Source organism: Oxyura jamaicensis, chromosome 12, assembly GCF_011077185.1.
Source record: "Oxyura jamaicensis isolate SHBP4307 breed ruddy duck chromosome 12, BPBGC_Ojam_1.0, whole genome shotgun sequence".
In the NCBI taxonomy this organism is placed as follows: domain Eukaryota; kingdom Metazoa; phylum Chordata; class Aves; order Anseriformes; family Anatidae; genus Oxyura; species Oxyura jamaicensis.
Window position 1 is genome coordinate 1,275,395 of NC_048904.1, and position 24,351 is coordinate 1,299,745.

General features: G+C 34.7%; 1 protein-coding gene across 1 annotated transcript in view; it reads right to left on the bottom strand.

Moving 5' to 3' along the window:
• Positions 1-24,351, bottom strand: part of CACNA2D3 (calcium voltage-gated channel auxiliary subunit alpha2delta 3) — a 437,646-nt gene that overhangs the window by 202,300 nt on the left and 210,995 nt on the right. The window lies entirely within an intron of this gene.

Consider the following 24,351-nt stretch of genomic DNA (forward strand, 5'->3'; position numbering starts at 1 on the left):
AAACAAATGAACAAAAGTACACTAAGCAGTGAAGAAGATAATAGAAGAGAAATTGTACTTTCAAAAACTAAGTTAAATCAATGCTATGATTAAATATTGGTGAATGCAGATATATTCATCTCCTCCAACTTAAATAAAAATAGAAAAGCTTCAGTAGGGTTACCAATAGAAAATCAATTCAAAATGAATAGTAACATCCTAATGTGCATGCAAACTATTGTATTAATAGTCTAAAATTTAAAAAAGCTGTTCGTTTTTGACACAGCAGTAAACCCTCCAACATGGAAGCAGTGTATACTGCCTTAATATATTAACTTCTTCTATTAATCATATTGGAATATATACTTTGAGATTATGATTGTTGGTTCTAGGGAACAGTCACCAAGGAAGCTTCTCTAGCTGAATACTACAGCACATAAACATGCATCGTCATCCTTTTGATTCCAGTTGTTTTTGTAGGATTGCTCCACTGACCAGGTAATTTATCCAGGAGACCCTTCATCTGTTACCTCATGCTTTAAATAATAGATGCTTTCAGAATTTTGGTAAAGTACTGCTGTAGGATCAAAAACTAAAATACAAGGACAGGCAGCATATTAAATCTGCTATGACAAGCAAGTGTAACACCTAAAACACCTAAAAATAGCAGGTGAACCTGATGATGTAAACTAATCTTGAACATGGGTAAAAGTGACTTCTACGCACCTTATCATTGTGATACTTCATCACATAAAAGTAATTTTCATTACTAAACACTTTGAACCAGATCTTGTAGTGTGGCTTCCCTTAGCTGGAAGTCAGCTTCCACCTGCTGCCCACATCCACTAGCATCACGACATTATTTCGGTTGCTGGTCACAGCCCCTTTTTTGAAAAACTAAATCAAGGTGTACTGCAATTCAGTTGAATTCTCCCCCCAGCCCCATCATTACATAGTCAACATTTGAAATGAGGGATAAGAAATTGTCCTTACAGTAGGGGCACAATCACTGCAAAAGAGCTGCTCTCTTTTTGCCCCATTTTGGACCTTATTGTGTATTCACATAGTCATAGAAGAAGCAAAAGACTCCCTACCAGTAATTCTTAGTTGTTGATAAAATATATTACTGAAGAGTTTATTTCAGCTTCACCATATTTAGATACGCTTTCAGTATTTTTAAAAGATTTGTCTCGGTATAAAATGATTTTTGAAAGCCATAAAACATCTCTCCATTGTGAAAAAATAATTATATCCGAAAGCATATATTAAAAAGTAGTGAAAGATAAATCATGTTTTTTATATCCTAGAAGAAGCAGAGGCAAATAACTTTAGCTTTTTTGCAAGCAAGTACAATTTACCAAACTTTAAGCATAGTAAACTATGTAGTTATCATGAGAGGTAAACATGGCAGAGAAGAAATAATTAATCTTCAATATTGGCAATATAAATTTATTATTTGGTCATAGTTTTACTACAATTACTGCTTTACCCACTACAATTTTTCATGCCAGCTGCGAAGTATTATTAAGTGAAGCTACTAGGGTTTTGTTTTGGTTTTGAGAGTTCTTAAGTATATAATGATGCAAAGGACATCACAAACATATTAAGAACTCTTGCTAGCATGCGACTCTGAAGAACACAGAAATTTCTCCATGATATAGCATGATTAACCTTATGCCTTCAAACTGCATTTAGAACTTAGGCTATAACGATGCATGTTTTAATTGCATTTTTTTTGAAAGGGTAAATGTTGCTAATACTGACATCTTGATCTCCTGAAGATGAGTGGAATGGTTTGTCTGCCAGCAAGTACTTTAAACACGGTATACAAATGCTGCTGTTGTCAAAATCTTTGCATACTTTTCCAAACATTGTTACAGTGACAGCTTTGTTACACATCCACTTTCTAACTTGGAATAAATATCTCTAATAATGATGCACTTAAACCAGTGCATATTTTAGACAACTAAAATATTAGGACTAACATTTCATGGCACAGATTATTATGGTATAAACCTCTTTCAGAAGGTCATGTTGTATAAATCCTACTAATTTAAATGGAAATTTTATCTTTGAACTGAGGAGCAGAATTTGGCTTGTAAAACTGGTAAACACGCCAGTAAGTATGTAAATTTAGAAGAGCATTTCCTACTAATACTCAGCATATGTTTTGAGGCATGTTATTATAGAGTGCCTCAATTAGCCTAACATCTGAGAACATCATACCATCATACTTGTACACTGACAATGGTTTTTGAACTCACCTAGGTATGCCAAGGGATATATCTCATGTATCTCTGTTCTAAGGAATGAAGATGACTCCTAGTCAGATGTAGAAAAGCTTGTTCATCTGTCAATGGGAATTTTGTAAATATCCCTATGAAGTTGACAGCCTTCAACCCGAGCTGAGTTCACATCGTGCAACAGCAGGTTCCACACCCCAGTCTAGAAAGAGGGGACTGGCCCCAGAACTCAAATACGCTAACTTCATGATCAACAATATGTGTTGTCAACAGAGGGAAATAGGAATGAAAAGCAAATATAGAAAGTTACCTGTAAGCTTATCCTTAGACAAAGATCATTCCAAGGGTAAAAATAGTCAGAGCTGTGGATCTCTATCAGGGAAGGTCTCATTCAATGTAAGAGGATCGTGCTTTCATTTTATATATACATATATATATATATATTATACATGTGAGTAATAGATCATATATATAAATTGAGTACAAACACTGTGGTACTTTTAAGGAATTTAATAAGTTAAATAAATTTGTACAGGGTGTGGGTAAACAGGAGTTAATCAGAATATATCTAGTGTAGGTATACAATCTGTGGTTAAGTCATTTATATATGGAACACAAGTTGGAGACAAATAAAGCTTTAATGCTCTAAAGCTATGCCAACCAATAGCAGTTCATTTTAGAAGCTAATATGGAGAGTTAGGGTTATGACCTCCTGTTTAACATTAAGCCGTTCACTCAGCACTTTCTGTCACTTTAGAAACCCCTGGGGAGAAACATTCTATATTCTGTGCTTTTTGTGATACTGCTATCTGCAAAATACAGTGGTTTGGCTGACTGCTAAAAGATTAAGTTCTAATTATGAACACAGGCTGCAGCCTCTGGACAGACATTTAGTCAAAGCTAATCAACAGTAAAGCCGTTTACCATGGAAAGTAAAGACACCTTTTAGCAGTTACAGTCACACAAATACGATACAACAGACGAGCAGAAAGATTTTTTTACCATTTAACCTCTACACATACTATTCCTGGTCCATACTGTGCCTGATTTAAATGAGAGAATTTCTGTTTGGAACAACGAGGACAAAAATCACACAATAATAGTAGATGCTCTAAATTAAGTGAGCATCTCTTTCGCATGTCACTTTCATACATTCCTGTAAATAGTTTCCGTTTTGATTAAGGTTTACAATTTTTTAATTAGTTAATTAGAAATTTCCCAAACACGTCCTTAAAGGTAGCTGATAATATATTTCTCAGTTATCAAAACACCTGCAGCATGCTGTTTTTACTTTCAGGTTTTACAGCACAGAACATCTTAATGCAATAGCTGCACATGAAATTTTCTTAAGTCAACATGGGCATTGTTAACCTTATCAGCAGACAATTATTCATTTCAAAACCATAAACTGCCATGGTTAGTAGTACACTCAAGCTAAAGTATATTTCAGAAGGACTCCTGAATTATTATGCATTATTCATACCTAAGATGCTCTTCAGCTGCCTTTTTCTTCTCCAAACTTTTATACCATATTTTTAAAATATCCCTTCCTAAAAATGCAACTGTACTAATTAATCCAAATTTATGAAATGGGTAAATCTGGGTCCCAAATGTGACTGCTAAGAAACGTGACTTTTGACAAGTGAGAGCAAGATCAAGTTTAGAATTAATATCATTCCCACTGGAACAATCTCCACCCAATTAATAGCACCATACACTAACATGGCTTTAATTCCCTTTATTCAATGCTGCCAAGCATAGTACAGTTTCTTACATATGTACTTCATTGAATAAACTAAAAATAATGTAAGTAACCAACATAGAAACAAAGACAAAAAATGTGTGGCAATGAGTCAAGTTATGTAGGATGAAATCATTTTGTTTCATTGCTGCTAAAATATGCTGCTCCACCCTTTTTTTTTTTTACTATTATTTATGCCATTATTTTTCTAAGTTAAGATCTTTCCACCTTAAGTGATACTGATTGGAATACATATATTTGGTCTTGGCATTAGATAGGGCAATTATATATTGTCTACATATATATATATCCACAAAAACTTCCCAACAAGCAGCACAGCTTTTTACCAGGAAAAATATTACCAGTACTGGTACAACATTTTAAAGCAAGCATACAACAGTTTTTCTTACTGAACAAGAATGATTTACAATGACAAGGGTTGTGACTGTAGGTGTTACCATGTATTATAGTGACACCATTGTAATAGATTGGTTTAAGCTGCTAATGAAGTGGTAGCTAAAGAGATCTTTATTACATCCGTGAAAGACACAGGCATGTTGGCAAAACTTCTAAGCACTGAAAGTGCAGACTTAGAACTGCAAGACAACCTGCAGATTTATTCCCTCCACATCATACCTGGAAAAGTAAAATATATTTACCTCTGACCCAAGATCAGTAGCTTCTAAGAGAAATTTCAGCTGAGTTAGCCTATACTATGAGATGCAATATCTGGCAATGAACATGATAAAAACGAGAATTGCTTTGATTTGAAAGTTTTTTTGGGGAAACTAATATTTAAGAGCTATAATTGACAATATGTTCTTTAGCTAAGGCACTAGTATACCCACTTTCAGAATAAAGAAACTAAATGCTCACTCAGTATTGGGGCCAGCAAATGGCAATACTTTAGTGAAACCTAGAACAGATATAAGCCAAAGGAACTGGCACAATACTGAGGCAAAGAAGATAGGCTTGTAAGGTGGAAAGGAGCAGGACCTCTAACTAATAATACTGGTGCAGCACCTTACTCAGTACCACTTATTTTCTTGGAATAGTTTGTTGTTTTTTTTTAAGGTGTCTTATTTCATCATTTAGATCATGATTTTTACCACATGTAACACAAGTATTACAGCACTTGCTGCATGTAACATTTCCGCTGTATTTATCAGGTTCATTCACATTTTACTTTTCACATTTCACATTTATCTTTACTATCTCAACTCAACAAAAATATTTTTTCCTTTAAGTTTCAATTTTTAATGAAATATATTTCCTGTAATGAAATATATTTCCTCTCTGAACTGCAATTACATACCTAATCTCCTCATTCTTAGATGTTACTCTTCATAGATGTCATCCACCTGAATCTGTATTATTATAGATATTTATTTCTTCCTTCACCTGTATTATTAATATTCTTCAGCATTAACATCTCCTGGACTACATTTTCAGTTCAGTACTTTTGTTTGCTGTTTTTCTTTCTTCATCAAAACAGCCCACTGGAATAACATTTGTTCAAAAAGAACAATCAGCAAAAGTCTTGCAGTATTACATAAATAATCTCCAGGGGCATTTTATAGCCAAATTTTAAAATATTTAAACTTTAATATATTTTATAATATTTAAACTATTTTGCTATAATCTTTCTACACCAAGCAATTAGCTAATACTCAAGGCCTTCTCAGTCTCTCTCTCACCTTTTGGTACTGTGATGGCTTTTTTTTTTTCTTTTTTTTTTTTTTCTGTTATCAGCATGTCCTTTAGGTGGCATTTAGTTTCCTCAGACTGTCTGGTTCAACTGTTACTAACTTAGCTATTGATTGGAGCAAGGACTAAGCTGAGAGGTATCACCAGCATAAGAACTTGCAGAAATAATAAAGCTACTTATTCCAGTCTGCACTTTGACTGTTATATTTTGCTTCTTCATTTGGTAAAATTACCGTGGGCACATTATCACCTCAACACCATTACAAATCCATCATTTTTGGTAAGGCATAGAAGTGTGACCCATTAAAAATGCAATTAACATTAACAGCCAGTTGAGTGATAATTTAGTTTTTTTAAAAGAACAGATATCCCAACACTAGCTGAATTGAAAACAAGTTTTTTGTTAGTTAGTTAGTTTGTTTGTTTGTTTGTTTTTTGTTTGTTTGTTTTTTGTTTGTTTGTTTTTTTAAAAAATAGGAAAATATGACAGTCTTACTGTCACATCCATGGCTCCTGCTGGCCACTTACTGAGAAAGTAAAGAACTGTTCTATCACGTGTCTCTCAAGCTTCAGTAGCAGCCCATAGCTATCAGTGGGAGACTGGAATACAGGACAGTGGTACTCCTGACAGAAACAAACAAACAAACAAAAAACACCACAAGGCTTGGCTAGTGGGTTCTACTCTTAACCAAACATCAGGTTTTCCTCACATCTGATTTGACAGGACCAGCAGGGAATTGCTGCCTTCCTCTGCAGCACAGAGCACAGTGATTCCTAGGATCATGCAGACATTTTCACAGAACAGTCCTGTGCTATAGCTAAGACTCTAGAATAAAGCTGTCTCCTATCTCCCTTGCCTTCATCCTATGACACAAAAGCATTTCAAAGCGTTCTGGTATTTCACAGCAAAACTACGTATTTGTCCCAGGACTACATAGATTGCTTCTGTGTAGCAGGGGTTTTAAAGTACCTGTGCTTATCAGTTCTTCTGAACAACTTTTCTCCAGCCAGACTGTCACTGACTGCTGCCTCCCACCATTCGCTAAGCTTCACCTTCCTTAACCCTTCATCTTACTCAAAATTGCTGCTTCAGGCTCCTTCCCCTTCCCTGTTACTACCATTGCCTCTGTTGGCCAAATCACTTTGTCCTCCTCCCTTCCTTTAGTGGCTCTGATCGGGAACTCAGACAAATAAACGCAGAAGAATGTATTAAATTGAGCAACATTTGACCTAAAATGTTCCTTCTAGACCTGCATTCCTATTTTAGGACCAAATCATTATGTACTTTTCCATTCTTGGAAGTTGGGGGGGGGGAGGGGGAAGGGAACATCACACACGCAAAAAAAAATAACTCTTATAAGGGTGAAAAATACATTGTTAATACAGTTTTGATAGCACTAGGCTGGAGCTTTCATGTTGTTAATAATAATAATAAATTAAAATCTCAAAGGTTAGGAAAACAAGCCACAGGTAAGTAGAAACTCAGTGTATTACAGATCATTTGGTACTTTTGACAAGGTCATTACTGTCTCCATATTGTACACATATGTACCGAGACAACTGCATTCTCTTTGTGAAATTACCCTTGTAAAATTTCAACTGGGAAAAATTATTTTCACACTTTCCTCCTAAAAAGTTGTGTAGTGTTGCTGTCACAGAATGAATACCTGCATTCCTGACATGAACAAGTGTTCCCTAAACATATACTTTATAAAGTAAATATGAGCTTTCCTGGATTAAAATCTTTATGTGAATATAAGATAGAAACATACAGTGTAGGTGAATGGAGAATTAGTATAGTTTGTCACATTTCCTAAATTAATGTTAACTAAATTGCTTTCTCTGATACCTTTCCAATTTCCTACTGAGTTATGACTACTTCAGAATTAGAGAAAAAAAAAATCAAGATAGAATAGCTAATATAGGCACTTAGAAACAGTTCAAATGCTGCATGTAAGAACAAAACCTGGAGCTACTAGCCATGAAAGATGCCACGTGGTGGCATCTTGCTATTAGATGCCACGTGGTGGCGCTTCAAGGAATGTCAGCTCTCAAGTTTTCTGTAGTGTAACTACCTTCCTACCATGTCCTTTCTTGCAAGACTGGAATACTACCGAAAAGGACGTGAAATAGATGAAAAATAAATAACAAAATAAATACCGGCCATTCTGAACTCCTCCCCAGCAGACCAAAACTTAATTTCAGTTGTATTCTTTGACGCAATATAGAAACTCTGTACAGTAAATTAAGCCAGGAGAAAATACTTTATTTTCCAAAAGAATGAAATCAGAAACCATATCAAGCAGGTAAGAACACAACAAATATGCTTTGAAATAGAGACATTGTGACAGTTTGTTAAATATAGAGTTGAGAAAGTCCAAAACATGGGCAACCTTTGCAAAGGGCCCTGAGAAAAAGGATAATTGGTGCGTATCAAATTTCTGTGCTACAGGGATTTTATTAGTCGTTGAATAGTATACCAATAAAGTCAGACCTAAGAACAGAGGATTTTAGAACAAGAGCAAAGGTCACTTGCTCACATAATGCCAAAGGCAAAAGCAGCAGGCTTGATGGACCCACTGGCCAGTCAGAGATGACACATTCTATATTTCTGCCATATGTTCCCAAAACAGAGTGAATCTGTTTTATCTATTTGCTTATAGCTACTATACAGCATCTTTTGTCAGTATTTGCACCTTCAAGGCAGTACAGAAATCAGTACAAATTTTTGTTTTTTCAGATTTTTTTTTTTAATTACTCTGAGAGATCTTAATAATACCACTTTAATGGTTGATTGAGATGATTAAATAAATTTCTGTGCAATAACTAACCAACAGCTCTCCAAATCATCTGCAGAAATCAGTTAAGGTAGCTTTTGATGCAAGAGCACAGATTTGGTAGAAGGGCGGGGAGAACCTTGGCAGCACAGCTAATAAATGTAATTATAATGATAAAAGCTCATAAATGGCTTCATTCTACACTGTCACTCACAGCACAACCTGCTATCACTCACTCCTGCTGCACACAATGACCTTTGTCATGCTTGAGAAAACAGCTTTCCACTGTGATTTGACTCTTACTGAGTGGCCAGATGGGACAGTTTTGCTTCATTATTTGCGTCTGTGAAGTGGAAATGCCAACAGAAAGATTCATTACTGTCAAGATCATCTTTGCAAAGCTCCCCTGATTTATTAGGGCATAAACTGCTGTACTGGCTGTAATGAAACATAAATGTTCTGTAAGGCCTATGAACTTGAGAAGGAAATACACTGCCATCAAGAGGCTCTGGGCCTAATTTATTAACGGTTTATGCCAGTACCATAAGAGAAAATCATACCAGCATCATGCATTGCAGCAGTTGCAGGGAAAAATGTAACAGATTAGCCAATGACATGATTACATAAAATCATTTCCTTATTTCTTCTGAAATCTGTACATTGAAATTCAATGGAATTGCTAAATACATTACAAGACTTGCGTTTCAAATTCTGATTAATACTGAGATTATGATTTAGAGTAATAAACTGTAAGATAAGAAAAATTAAGTATCAACTTATCTTTTACAGAGACATTTACTGTCCAATTACAGAATATTCTAGATTATTTTAAGCTCTACATTTTGTTAGCCTGTGTAGATTTTCTTCTTTTTTTCCCATATCACAGATCTCATCTACTTTTGTAGTTAAATGCAGTACAATACTCCTAAACCATTACAACCAATTATGATGACAAACAAGTATTGAAGAAAAACTGAAACAATTTGTGATTAAGTATATGCATTACCTCAGCAGAATACACCAGTTAATTCATGCACATTAAGAATAGGTAAAGAGCACTTCAACAATACAGGAATAATTTAATATTACAGGGACAAAGGGCTCCTAGTGTGGCCATGAAAATGTTAGCAAGGCTGTACTGTTATGGTATCACTATTCAGCCTCAGTTTTGCTAGCATTCCAACTGGTTCAGAGGCTGTAGTTAAGGCTAGAGATACTTCCTCTGGTGCTGTCCCTGAATGCAAAATTTGCTGGATAATGACTAGAAATAGCTTGGCTTTCTGTTGATGAGTAAGTACAGCATTCAGAAACAGTGTGGAAGTTGCATTAAGCTACAAGATCACACAGATAGTTCCAGCACAAGAGTCACCACCATGCAAGGCTAAAACCTTTACAGCATAGCCCTTAGAATCCTATGTTTCTATCAGCAATTCGTTGCTCAGATTAAAAATAAGTTTGTATAGCACATTTTAATATTAAATCCAAATCTGCAACCATAATCAAGTTTCTTCCACACTTTCAGAGAGGATGCAACAATTATGTTGACATTCAGTTAATATATTCTAGGATAAATGTAAGCACCTAACTGAATTTACACATCAGTTTAACAAAGTTATATAGAACTTCCTTATTGCAATCTCATTAAGTAATTTTGTCATGTACCTCTTCCAAAATTTGGAGATACACAGTATAGATGATTTTTTTAATATAATTTCAGAATGTTGTTCCAGAAAAAATCTTTCAATGCATAACTTTTTATAAGAAACTTTCTAGTTGGGAACAATATCACAATCTGAGCAGTCAGGTTCAGAAGACTAAACCTGCATACATTTTACTCTTAAAATACCAACAAAACTATGTAAGCAAATGTAAAGTACAAAGATATCTGTGTATGAAGGTATCCTAACCTGGTCTATGACTCTAATTTAACAATCCATTCTCACTTGGAGAGTAAGCACACTTTGTATTGATAGAGCTGCTGTGTGTAGTTCTGGGTCTTGTAGATACTGTAGTGCTGTTAGCACTTGATTAAATATAAATGTGGGAATGAAGGCCAGGTTATTTTGCCAGTAAACAACCCATTAATAAGTCAATCTGGACAAAGGAGGTAAAGACAAATGTTTTTTGAGCTACTTTCTTTTGGGAAGTCTAAATCCATTCATTAGTAGAAAAAAAAAAAAAAAAAACTCTTCAAAAAAAGTTCTTCAGCAGTGTTTTTAACATACTTATATGGCTTGTTTTACATTACTATTCCCTTATGGCTATTAAATGTTCTGATATTTAAAAGGCTGTGAACTAAACCAGGTGTTTACCCCTCTATTTCTCACTAAATGATGTAAAGTTATCTAGACTGCTTTCTGCAAATGTTATTTCAAACAGTTTACTATCATTTCTTATGCTATAGCCTATAAAAAATGATCTTATATATACAAATATAGAATATACATTGGATGATAACATAGTTATTGAATTTCCTTCTAAATCTTGACTTCCTGCTCATTTTCACTGATTTTAAAGAGAAATAATGCTTTTTAAAAATCCTTTTCACTGATAAACTGAATCATACAATGTTTCTTGGAGAGATAATTTGGCATCAACAGTTCAGTGCCAATGCAAGAAAATTAACAACTTACCTTATACGTAAGAAATTATTTGTATTTAAAAACTATAAATACCTCAATCATGTCTCTCCTCCAGAAGGAATGAAAATTTAATAGTCATCCTTATAGTTTTCAACTCCGTTTTCTGCTGAAGTTTCCACCCTATTTTAGGGTCACTGTTTTCCCAAGGGAATACTAGCAAGCATTTAGCTTCAGAGACATCAAACCCTTCCAGTGCTCCTTGCAGCAGAGAAGGAACACAATTGCCATGAAATTCTTCCACAATTTATAGTCAACTACTGTCCTGCCCAGGATATTTTGGAGTACTGTGGCACCTATATAATTTGAGATGGAGCAATTGCTCTATTAATCTGGTGTGGATTTTATACAAAAAGTTTATACTCAAGGTTGGACTAGATGATCTTCTATGTCTTTTCCAGCTGAATGACTCTATGGAAAAGGGCCAATGTTATGCATATAGGAATGAAGTAAAAGATCTTTACCTCACCAAGACATGAAGCTCAACTGCCATTTTCCTCCTTCCATCTATAGCTCAAGACCATATTGTTACCTTCCACCATCAACATCTAGCAGGGAAGCAGTCTCAGAAATAAAACAACAAAAAAATATAATTTAAAGTGCATGAGAGATGGCAACATTAGCACCCCTTAGAGGCTGAGATCAAATTCTATTTTTTTTTTATTTTTTTTTTTTTCCACACTCAGCAAAAGCAGCCAATAGTGATTTGAAAGTCCCAGAAGTTAGCACAAAAGTGAGGAACTTGTCTGCTGTGTTCCTCTCTTTTTCCTGAGAGCTCCTGGTGGTTTAAGTCATGCAGAGATCCTGTCCATGCCCTGCTAAGCAGTTAGTCTTACAGTTAACACACTATGCTTATGGAAATGAGTAACTGGTACCTACGAGCCTATATGAGTTGCTGTGGTACAGAGAAGCACAATGCTTACAAGGGTTCCCTACCCTGGATTGAGGAGGTTGATGGTGGGATTCACTTTTGTGAGAAAGGAATTGGGTAGTTCCCTTAAAGGTTCAGTATTTGTCAGCTGAGAAGTTTGCTCTGACTGGCTGGCATTGATTAATGACCGTCATCTTCCTGCTCTGGAGAACGGTGTGGTGGTTTTACCGTGCTAGGCAGTTGAACACCACAACCGCTCTCTCACTCCCCCTCCTCAGATGAGGAGGGGAAGAAGTAAAGGAAAGAACAACTCACGGGTTGAGATAAGGATGATTTAATTAAAAAGGGGAAATATATATATATATATATAATTAAGGAAATATTATTATTAATTAAACAATTCAACTAAAGGGAAAAAAGGGAAAGGGGAAAAGGGAGGGGGAAAGGGAATAACTAAACAAAACAAGTAAAGGCTATGTGGAAGTGCAGAGGAAATAAATTACTCTCTACTTCCCACAAATGAGCGATGCTTGACCACGTCCTTGAAGCAGGGCCTCAACGCACGTAGCCAGTGTTCGGGAGGAGGACAGACGTTTTCGCAACGAGAGCCCACCCCTCCCCTCTTCTTCCTTTTTCCACCTTTTATTGCTGAGTGTGACATCATATGGTATGGAATATCCCTTTGGTTGGTTTAGGTCAGCTGCCCTGCTGATGTTTCTTTCTCACTTTTTGCCCACCCCCTAGGAGGGTCAGAGAGAGTCCTGATGCTGTGCCAGCACTTCTCAGCAGCAGACACAACACTGGTGTGATACCACTGCTGTTCTAGCTACAAGTGCCGAGCGCAGCACTGTATGGGCTGCTGCAGGGAAAGTTAACATCCCAGCCAGACCCAGTACAACGGCCACAGTTCCAAGCAACCTCTGTAAAGGCGGTAAAGATGGGAGAAAGACATTCCCTACATGCTTGCTTCTACGGGAACAAAAATGGACTAACCTCAGTCTAGTCATGTCTACTAATATGGGGAAAATATTTGAAGATTTTATTATTAACCAAACAATTTTGAAGTTTGTTTAGTATTTGCTATTGCTTATGCAAGAAGAGCATAAACAAAGACATTCTTTTGAGTTTCACCTTTGAAAACAACTGTGTATTGTATTTAACAAGTTCATAGGAAGAAAACGTACCGCTTACGTTGATATAACGGCCAATTAGATGTCACTCTCTCTGCATACAAACATAGAGCCAAGTGCATTTTTCTGGCTGAAATTGCACAAACATGACATGCCACAAAGGCATCCTCAGATGTTTGGCTCATCTCTAGTTTCCGCACACAACCTTTTAAGGAGAATTTAGGTCAGCCTAAATGAAACAGTTTGTTTCAAAATGGGGGGGCACATTTCAAAATGCACTTAGCCAGCCATTATCGTTTTTAGCCAAAAACTCAGTATTATCAGATAGGGTGCTAAGATCTCTGTACTCACAAATTTCTCATGCTGTTTGTGTATGCATTTGAAAATTTTGCACAAATTTGGTTTTGGTTGCTCAAACAAATCAAAATATATTAAAAATGCTATCATAGTTACTACAATCACTCTAATGATTTTACAAATGATATCAGTAATACTGCTAAGTTTCCATTTTGTTTTTTTATAGACTGAGTTCTGACACCTTTTTATTATTATTATTATTATTATGAACAGTCCCAATTTCTGTACAGATACTGTGTGTACCACTCAGCATGAAATGAATGATAACTCAGATACATAGTCCCAGAAGAACAGACAACTCTCATTTAGGTAGTATTCCACTGAATAACATAGAAGAAGGTGCTATAAACTAATGTTATATAAAAAGGGAAAAACAACAAGGCAGCTAACAGGTACCTTTGTGTTTGCAACTATTCCCCGTGTAGAGAACAAAGAGAAAGAAGCTCCTAGTGCTTTCTTAAGTTAATAAATTTTCTAAAGGCATTCTTGTGGCAGACAGGATGAGGAAAGCATTGTTACACTGGTCAAACCTCAGGCAGTGTATACTGTCCATACCCCAGACTTCCAGGGACAGAACTGCTGATAGCATACATTTTCTAGCAGAATGAGGTAAACTCAGCTACAGGATAGTGGATATTCCAAATATAGACCCAGCAGAGGCAGAAACACTCAACTATACTAAAAGTTTTGACCTTTCTAAAGGTAGATGTGGTCCCTGTGGTTTCTATGAAGAGAGATTTTAGATCCTCATTAATCCCTACTTGTCATGCAATAGCACAATGTTGCCGCCAGCTGTGTTCCCAACATTGCCCAGAAAAAAACACAAGTTGTACCCACACTATAGCATAGAAACAGGAGACATGAGAGCATCAGGGAGGAAAACTTTCAGCCAAATTCCATATACGTTTCTGAATGGTGGGCTGATTTTGCTTTTTCATTACAATATAAACCAATGGTTCAGATACAAACTCTATTCAAGAAAACAACAGAAATCTACAACTGACCACAATCCCCAGCCAGATTTTGTGGTCCATATTCAAAATTGCTAGTAGTACAACCACAACAATGCCACACTGATGGTGCTCCCACAAATCGGTGACTGATGAGGGACTCTTTTTCAATTGGAAGTGACAAAAAAGGGAACAATCAAAAGATAATATAACCAAGGCCATGTTTGCACACAGGATGAAATTAATCTTCCATGAATTTTCGTGCCTATAAAACTTGATAGCATGAATATTTGATGAAAATTAAACCCTAAAATTTGTGCAAATTTGCTTTGGACAAAGCAAATGTTTAGTTTTCACCCATCTCTACCACAGATATTGCAGTAGACAGTATTTAGACAAAACTCTCATTTTGTAGAAAATTTAGGTATTCATTTTTCACAGTAAAAGCAAAACTATTAAATGTATGCTCAATTAATTTCATTCTTGGAGATTAAGTTAATAGAGTCAATGAACTAACTAGGGATTTTTCCATTCATTTGGAAAAAGAGAATTGAAAACAACTCCATACCTACTGCAGAGCAGCTGCTATGAAGCCATATTCATGCTGTTCAAGCATGATGTTTTTTGTGTTTTGTTTGTTTGTTTGTTTTCCTTTGGGGGGGGGTGGGAGGGGGGGAGGAGTGGGCAGAAAGCACCTCAAAAGAGTAGGATGAGATCCCTAAATAAGTGACATGCTGCAACTAACATACAACCTAGCATTGTATGATGTGTGCCATTTCATGTGTCTGGGAATATAAGGCACATTGTAATGGGGAGGTCAGCTGCAGCCTTAAGTTTTATAATGTTTGCTGGAAATCATATTCGGTGGCAACATCAGTTCACAGTTTGGCAACACCCTTCTACCAGGTTTACACGTAATAATTCACTACTCTCTGCAGCCTTCCATGCAAGCCCATGGAAAATATTTTCCAGCAGGAAGGAAATTTGTCTAGAACAGTGAGAAATTCCCTTTTGATTCCCCTTTTTCATACCTTCTCATACTTCTTTCCCTTCCTTATTATTTCTATTATCTGTTTCCTTATATTTTTTGGCTCAATTTTTTACTCTTTGAAGGCCTCCTAGGCAGATGGATCTAAAAAAATAACAAATTAAATTTCAGATGGTCTTCCATAGTTTACAATATGTTGCACATACTTCTTCTTACAAGTTCACCTAATACTTGTACAAAAAATACTTGGAACAAAAAATCTAGAAGAACAAGAGTGGACATTCTTGAGTTGGAAACCTGCATACAACTTTCCACTTGATGTATCAAATATATAACTTATTTCTAGGAAATGCAGATTTAGACTGATCCAAAGTGACTGAAATATAAAGAATTAATTAAAAGAAGAGTATTATTTTATCTTCTGTCATTATATTCCATGTTTAGTAAATATTCTTCATAGTTTTACTAATACCTTGTACTTCATCAGAGGCTGGAAAGCAGAACCACATGATCCAAAGTTCTGGGAATAACTACCGTATTTCACAATTCCATCACATTTTGTGCTTACCAAGAAGAATGACAGGAGCTTGTCTAGTGGATATGTCTGTCGTATCCATTCATACACACTCCCAAATTTTTTTTCAGGTTTCCTGACAGCAGACAGATGTCATTTCTGAGGGTGTTTGTTTGTGATGGTATTTTTCCTCAAACAATGATAATTTGTTCTATTTGTTTTTAAAAAGCTGAAGTGAACACAAAATGTTACCAGAAGGTGCTGAATACTTCCAGATCCTATTGAAGTATTAGAGATGTGGAAACAGACTGCAGGACTCATGTTTGCAAGACACACAATTCCCCACAAATACAGACCCTTATTGGCTTTTGTCTTGATTTGTCCAGAAATGCCAGAAGACAAATTTGTACTCAGTAATTTATAGCCGCTTCTATTTTCACAATGAAATGCTGAACAGCAACAGTTGAGATACACACTTTACTACTATAACACATTTTAAAGCCTTCAATAACTAGTCCCAAATAATCCAAAAAGCCTACGTGCCTTTGCAAGGCATTAATGTCTAATGACATACAATTGTGGAATAAGAACTTTCTGCTTTCTAGGACATCTAACAATGCACTAAACTCAAATGTTAAAATCCTCTTTAAAATGTTTCAACATCACACAAAGAGCAACCTCTGTGACTGAGCTTAAGTCTTGAGAGGTGAATGCACAAGTGTTATCCCACAGAAACAGAACATATTTATTCAGATGTGCAAAACTGTCAGTTTTGCACAGAGACAATTACAGTAGGGATAGTAGAAAGGATTATGAGATGATTGTATTTGGAAGCTCATAGAGAAGAATGGGTTTTTATCAGTTTTGCAGCAGATGGCTGGACATGGAAACAGAACACAAAAGTTAAGTCTACAGAGACAACCACATCCTTCAGAAGTCAGGCTGTAGGTAATGCTGTTATGCCAGTTTGGAAAAAGTAGGTATAAATAAAGTGAGATAAACAAAATATGCTCTCAATGGGTATTCTGTAAAATGCAGAACCACTAACATAGCTCACGATTCAACCACTCAAAGGATCAGCAGACCCACAACAGAGTTCTAAAGACGGGATTGTTTGGATAACTTGTTTAGTTCTTAATTCGGTAAAGCACTTTAATGTATGCCTGAATCCATTACTTTGGTTAGCTGAGATGTAATAATTCACATATGTAAGCGCTTTGCTGAAATGAATACTAAACTACACATATATGAACCCCTGCATGTAATGAATCTGCTGTACCATCTTGATATATGTGCATGTATTGCGGGATTGTTCTGTAGCCAGACACCAAGAAGGATAACAGAGGTACTCTGGGAAAATGGTATATATGAATAATAATTTAGTATATAAACACTGTCTGTTATACTTCCAAACCAGCAGAATTTGGCCTCTCAGAGCAAAATGAGCAAGAAATACCATTTACTATATGTAATGAGATGCCAGCAAGAGAATACTACACCAAACTTCCTCCCTTTTTAACATTCCCTTTCCAAACATCACTTGAGATTTGATATTTAAACATGCAATTTACCAACCTTCTTAACTTAATGTAAATTTCCAGCAGAAGTTCACTTAAAGTTTTAGTATGTACCAAAACAACACGGCTTATTTTAATCCAGTAAGAGTTATATAAAATAAAAATATGTGAGGATGTCATTAAAAGAAAATTGATCCAGGAATGAACTAAGAATGGATCCTATAAACTATGTAGAAATATATTCAGCATCCAGATGAATATTTTTTTTTTTTTCTTTGTGCTGGTCTATAGTTTTCCAGGGTAATTAGCAATTACTCATAGGTTACTGCTATAGTCTTAACCTCACCAGACTAACAACATATCTGACAAATTGGTTAGGAGAAGATATACCGTCTTTTTATTTAAGCCTCACCATTGCAATGTCTTTGCTAGACATAAATGTCTTGTTAGACATAAAAAAAAACTTAAACCATATTGATGCTTGCCCACTATATAATATTGTTTGATTCTGACTTAATCTTGCATTCTACAAAGGAATTAAATATGAAATTTTATTATCTATAATACCATTTAATAAAGGCTATAAAGGAAACCTAAAACATCATAAGGACAGCCTTCAAAAATGTACTCTAAACTACTAAGATTCCACTCTTCCTTGTCTGCAGAATGAGTGAACAAACACCAGTTTTCACTTAATATTCTTGTGCTGCACAGAACAAAGTATCTTTAAAGGAAGCATGTTTATAGATCTGCTATATCATTGCAGGCTGTAGGTGAGAAGCAGATGACAAAGTATAACCCTAGCTTTTCTTTCACCATCCTTTTACACCAAGGAAATGTAACTTTGAACACAGACTGATAATTTCAAATACTACCAGAAGCCAAACTTTATAACAAGTTACAAAGGAAGATGTTCAGACCAGCTTCATCTTTGTTTTCTTACTATCTGTCATTTTTATTTATTAATCCAAATTAATTGATTGGAACACTGTTATCTCTTTATTATCAAATGCAAAGAAAAGGGTTTTATATGCAATATGATGACTTCCTTGCTGAAGGATTACACACAATTAACACTATACACTCTTTACATTTTACAAAGACTGTAGATACCTGTCTAAAACAGAACAGCTCTGAACCAGACTCCAGTATCTCTTTTTGGCTGGTTATGTTTAAGTGACAAGATGCATACATTATAAAGATAAGTAATTTAAAACAAGCAGAGTATGAACTGTATCCTGGCTTTCAGTATAATTGCACCATTGTTGACTTTAAACCACATGAACTAAAATACAGTTTTTATCATGCTGTTGAAGACCTTCAAGAAATAAGACATCTCACTGTTTCCTTAAGTGGATGATATAATTCTTCACCCCAAAAATCTGTCTAAAGAATAGACATAGTCCACAGAATAAAATGGGCATATTTGTACAATTACTATGTCTACTTTAACTGTCTTGCTTCTGACGTAATTACTTCACCAAAAAAAAAATCAAGACCTTAGACTGCTTCAAATATCAGGTCAAGTTTTATTATATTCATTTGCTGAACTAGTAAACAGAATCCGTAAGATATCAAGTTCTTTTTATGAGATTTACTTACAATACTTTGGTCTGTCTTGTTAATAATGGCTTTCAGCCACATATTTCAGTGATTTGCAGTTTATGCCAGATTCAAATACTGATTACTTGCAGTCATCTAGGCATGTCTTATGTACACATATCTTAAATTTTGAAACTCTTTCTTTATGACTCCACAGTGCACTACATAAAAATTAATTTTATTTTTTTCCAAGCAAAAGCTATGATTTTTCTGTCATTGATATTCACGAGTTCCTGAAAAATACTTTGGACAATCTATTTCAGATTGTTGATTGTTCTCTGTTTTGACTGTACATTGTTTATTAGCTATTCTGTAAGACCCCTGGTTTATTTTGTATCTATTCCTGATTATATGGCAAACATTAAGAGGGTAATGGCACTTAGGATATATATTTACTCTGTGTATAAATAATCATCTCAACTAAAATTCTTAAAACATTCAGAAAGCATTAGTCACTATATAATTCTAGCCAACCATGTAACTCTGTATGAGAGTCAGTAATCCTTCCTCTGGCAATCCACATACACCCTGAGGATAAGATCCAATTACCCTTATCTTCACAAAAAACACCTCTCCACTTTTTGGTTTTAAACACTGCAGAAAAAGTTTATTGATGACAAATTAAATTGATATTAGCCTAGAAAAGAACTCTTAACTTCTTGGAGTGTCATGTGGAATTCACAGACAGCATTATAGTAGTTCTGACTCTCCCTTTAAAAGAAAGAAGTAATAACGCAGGAAAAAAAAAAAAAAAAAAAAAAAAACTTTTTTTTTTCCCCAAAAAAATTGCAGATAGGGAAAGAAACTAAGATTATATCATTTCTTTGACGAGTTGCTTCTCTTTAACCCCAAATCAAGATCTTTTGTTTAATCTCATAGCCAGTCTTTCATCATACTGCAAGAGAACCTAAAACCAGCTAATTAAAGTAAGTTATGTCATAGCTTAAAGACCTATAAAGTGTCTGGACTTTCTTTTGTTCTTGAGATAACCAATAATAAAACATACGGTTTGTGTAACAGTAATAACAACCACCTTTAAAGTACTTCAGTCTTTTTAGAAAAAAAATCAATTTAATAACATCCAGACAACACTGAAGTCAAGACATTCAATTTTCTCTACTAATGTTCCAAGTTGCCATCATCAGCAGGTTCCTAAGCTACAGAGACTTGGTTAAAAAACTGCAGAATGCTTTGTAGCATTGTGAAGAGCAGACAAAAAAATGGCTGCCATGCCAAAATACAGCTGCCCATCTTGTTGATGCTGTAAAAACAGGCTACAAGTTGATTTCATGTTTGTCTTTAGGATTGTTTTAAGATAAAGCAAATGAATATGCATCATGTTTTCATCTTTTTTTTTTTTTTTTTTTTTTGAAGGGTAAGGAAAACATTTTTTCCCATCCTCTGGCAGAATCTAAATGTTTGTGAAATTTTATGCATAGCAAAAACTCGGATTCATTTCATATACAGCAGTTGAAGCCAATAGATTTGTTGGTCTTCTTTAAAATCACTAAACATATTTTTAGTTAAAATATAAAATAAAAATGTAACATGAATTGAAATAAAGAACTTTAGTGACTACATGACAAATAGGCAACAGTAATGACTTTTAAGTATTATAAGAGAACATAACTGTGTATAACTAAATGCACAATAGACATTGATCCTGTGAAAGTATACATTAAAGCCTCACATTGATTATTATTGCCTGCAAACGCAGCATATTATGAAATCAAATCTAAATCCAGCAAGTTTTGAGGTTCTAAAATAACTAAGGTTTTTAAGGTATTTCTCATACTAATACAATAGGATTTATTAGATTATTTTCCTTTGCAATATCACAACTTACTAAGAACAGTCTTGTTATATTTACAATGTCAAAATATGTTAAATATGATTTAAGTAGTTTCTTTCAATACCACATTTATTTATGTTTAGTTGGCAAGCTTTGATAATATCTCTGATTTCATCATAATGTGCTAGAGCATTTCATCAAGATTTACTTGATTAATCTTCCTGGAATTTTCTAATGCAAAGGAATTAGGACTGGGTTGTTTAAGAAAAGACAATTACTACATACTTTCTGGGAGCAAACCTGAAGGGACAGTATCTTCTCGTCTCCCTCCCTGCCCCCTTACTCCCCTCCCCCCCCAAAAAAATCAAAAAAAAATCAAAAAAAACTCCTTTCATGCTTAGAATATAGTACCTATTAAAATATATACATAATTAGACTAGTATGGGAGAGATAGAGGCTCACAAAATAAAGAATGAAAATGTTCCTTCTTTTGAGGAAACAGTCTAGTAGATAATTCTGAATAGCCTTTCAATAAAATAACTCTTTAGCTCTTACACAAAATCAGGCTGATCTCTCAAAATAAAAACAATCACTTAAATTAAGCTACTTTTGGAATTTACGTGGAGCTACATTATTTTTTCAAACTATTACAACACAGTTTTTATTTAATATATTATCACTAATATATTATCAGAAAGAAGCTGTTTTTTATCTGTTGTCAGACAGGAAACATCTGCTATGACACGCAATGCATTTTGGAATGATGTGTCTTGGAAAAGAACAAAATATTAATTTCTATTTACGTGGTGACTATGTTTTCACTTCCCACTTTTAGAGATTGCCACTGACAAACTGGCAAAACCTTCACATCTATATGAAGAATTTTGTTTATAGAATTTGTTCATTGCTATAGAGAACAAGACATTTCTTCTGCAACTAGTGATGACTTAATATTATCTAAGATTGGATAACTGAAATGGGTACTTTGCCGACAGGGTAATTGAGGTACACAGAAACTTAAGAACTTATCTGAATTAGAGCTATTACTCTGTCCATCACTGAGTATCAAAGTGACAGGAAAAACATAAATGATAAGAAAGATGGCAAAGTAAGGTAGAATGGAGAACAAAAAAGCTGGAGAGAAAAAACAGTAAGCATTTCAGGGGTATGCTTTATAAATATTTTAAATGGCTTTGGAGAGAATGTAGTATAAAAATGGTGCAGTGCAAAAATGGGATTGTGAAGTGCACTGCATGGATAATTTTTAGGCACACTGTCATTAAGAATATTTATGATACTGCATTGTCAAAAATTCTTCCTTTCTAAAACAACAAAGCCAACAAAGACTGAAAACTAGTGCATTCAGGCATGCCCACGGAAATCTTTCAGCCTGCAATATTTTAGTATGAAAGATGTAAAAGATAATAAATTGATTTGACTTTTTTTTTGCATTTCCTACTATACAATTTTGAAAACTGCATAATATATTAAATATTTTATAAGAATTGCATAGAATAACATATATGAAGTAAAAGCTGCTCCCTAAACATTATGTCCTTGCTAAACAAGGTAGAGTCCTTCATGCTAGGCCTCCACAGAAGAAAGTATCTCTAGCAAGTTATTTGTCCTACTGCTCATTGTAATAGTTATGCTAATTATTATCTCAGATATAGCCATTCCTTCCCACATGGAATATGAATATATATATATATAACATGGTTTTGTGAAAATAGTCAGCCAACTGTTACAGAGAATTCTCTCCTTATAGATTTCATAAGATACAGACAGTTTTGATGGATGTTGGGTTGGATATTAGGAAAAACTTTACTGAAATGGTTGTTAGTCACTGGAATAGGCTGCCCAGGGAAGTGGTTGAGTCACCATCCCTGGAGGTCTTTAAAAGACGTTTAGATGTAGAGCTTAGGGATATGGTTTAGTGGAAGACTTGTTAGCGTTAGGTCAGAGGTTGGACTCGGTGATCTTGGAGGTCTCTTCCAATCTAGACTATTCTGTGATTCTATGATCTGTGATGTGTTCTCTTTTGTTTCTTAAGAGATGAATCCTTCTAAGAGAATCTGTAAATTCCTGTAACTGCAGTGTTTGCTAGATGTAGCAAAATGTTACCATGCAACATTTGAGGACATAAGAACTTACATTAGATAATACCCCTGTGAATAAGAAAGACTGGCCACAAAACATTATTATTTTTTATTTACTTCACTGTCAATGTATCTTTCCAGAGGAATAGTCACAAAGTCACTCAGTCATATCAAAATTGAAAAGGAGATAAAATTAACAGGTGGGGGGAAGATGCCAGAAATATGGATTCAAATCCCAAAGATAATATAGGCTCAGTCATATTCCACATATACACTACTTATATTCTTTCTTTAGTTTCTTTAAAAGCTCACTGAAGTTGAGATATTTATAGATTCCTTAAATGAAATTTTTTCATACATCATCTGAGAATGAAAATCTTGTACCATTAAAAAAATTAATTGGCTAAAGTATTAACAGGAAGTAATGAAGCATATAGTTGAAATTAACATTTCTCAGACCACTGTTATAGGGAATTGGGTATAAATATAATCTGTATATGCAAAAATCTGTAAACTACTCAAAAGAAAACAAAAAAATGGAAAATAGTTTGCCTGTCTTGTGTATAAACATTTGTGCCTCAATAAGCATCTATTAAAATAGTTCCACGTTCAGGTTATAGTTATCTCAAAAAAACATTCAGAAAGAAATGTGAATACAAAGGACAGTTCAAAGTAGGATTTAAGAGCTATAAGACTGTTACTAGCAGGCATTTATACAAACTCGTCCACCTGATTAAGCAGTTGCTTACATTTACTTAGAAGAAATATGTAACATATAACTTGTCTGATAAAAACAGGTTCCCTTTTGAATACTTAAACAGCTGGAAAATAAGCTACAGTCCAAGTATGTCACTGATATTACCAAACAATTCTGGAAACACCTAACAAATATATATTATAAAGCCCTAAGTTTCCGAATGCCTAATTACTCAACAACAACAACAAAATCAATTAAAGCTGTACCCCCTGAAGCATAACACGTTGAAGAGTAAACACAGAATAAGAAAGAATAATAAGCATGACTACAAAACTGGTACTTTTTTCCCACAGAATACTGAAACCTCACACAGCACGCATTACTTGCTCAAACTGAATTTACAACAGCATCATTACTCCCTCCACAGGCATATAACACAGCACTATCTCAAGCTACAAAAAAAAAAAAAAAAAAAAAAAAACATAAATAATCCAAAATTTATTTTATTGGAAGATATTAAAGCATAGATAGAAATTATTTCACACTCAAATAAAAGGACCACTGGAGATTTATCATCAGGAAAATTCAAGGCATTTCTGCATTGCTATACAACATCCACGTTTCACAATAAGGTAATTAAATCCTGTGCAAATTTATTTATAGAGATTGATAGAATCAAATATAGTTTTAATAAAACTTTACCAATTGTCAAGTATACCCCTCACTCTACCAAAGAAAGAGAAAAAAA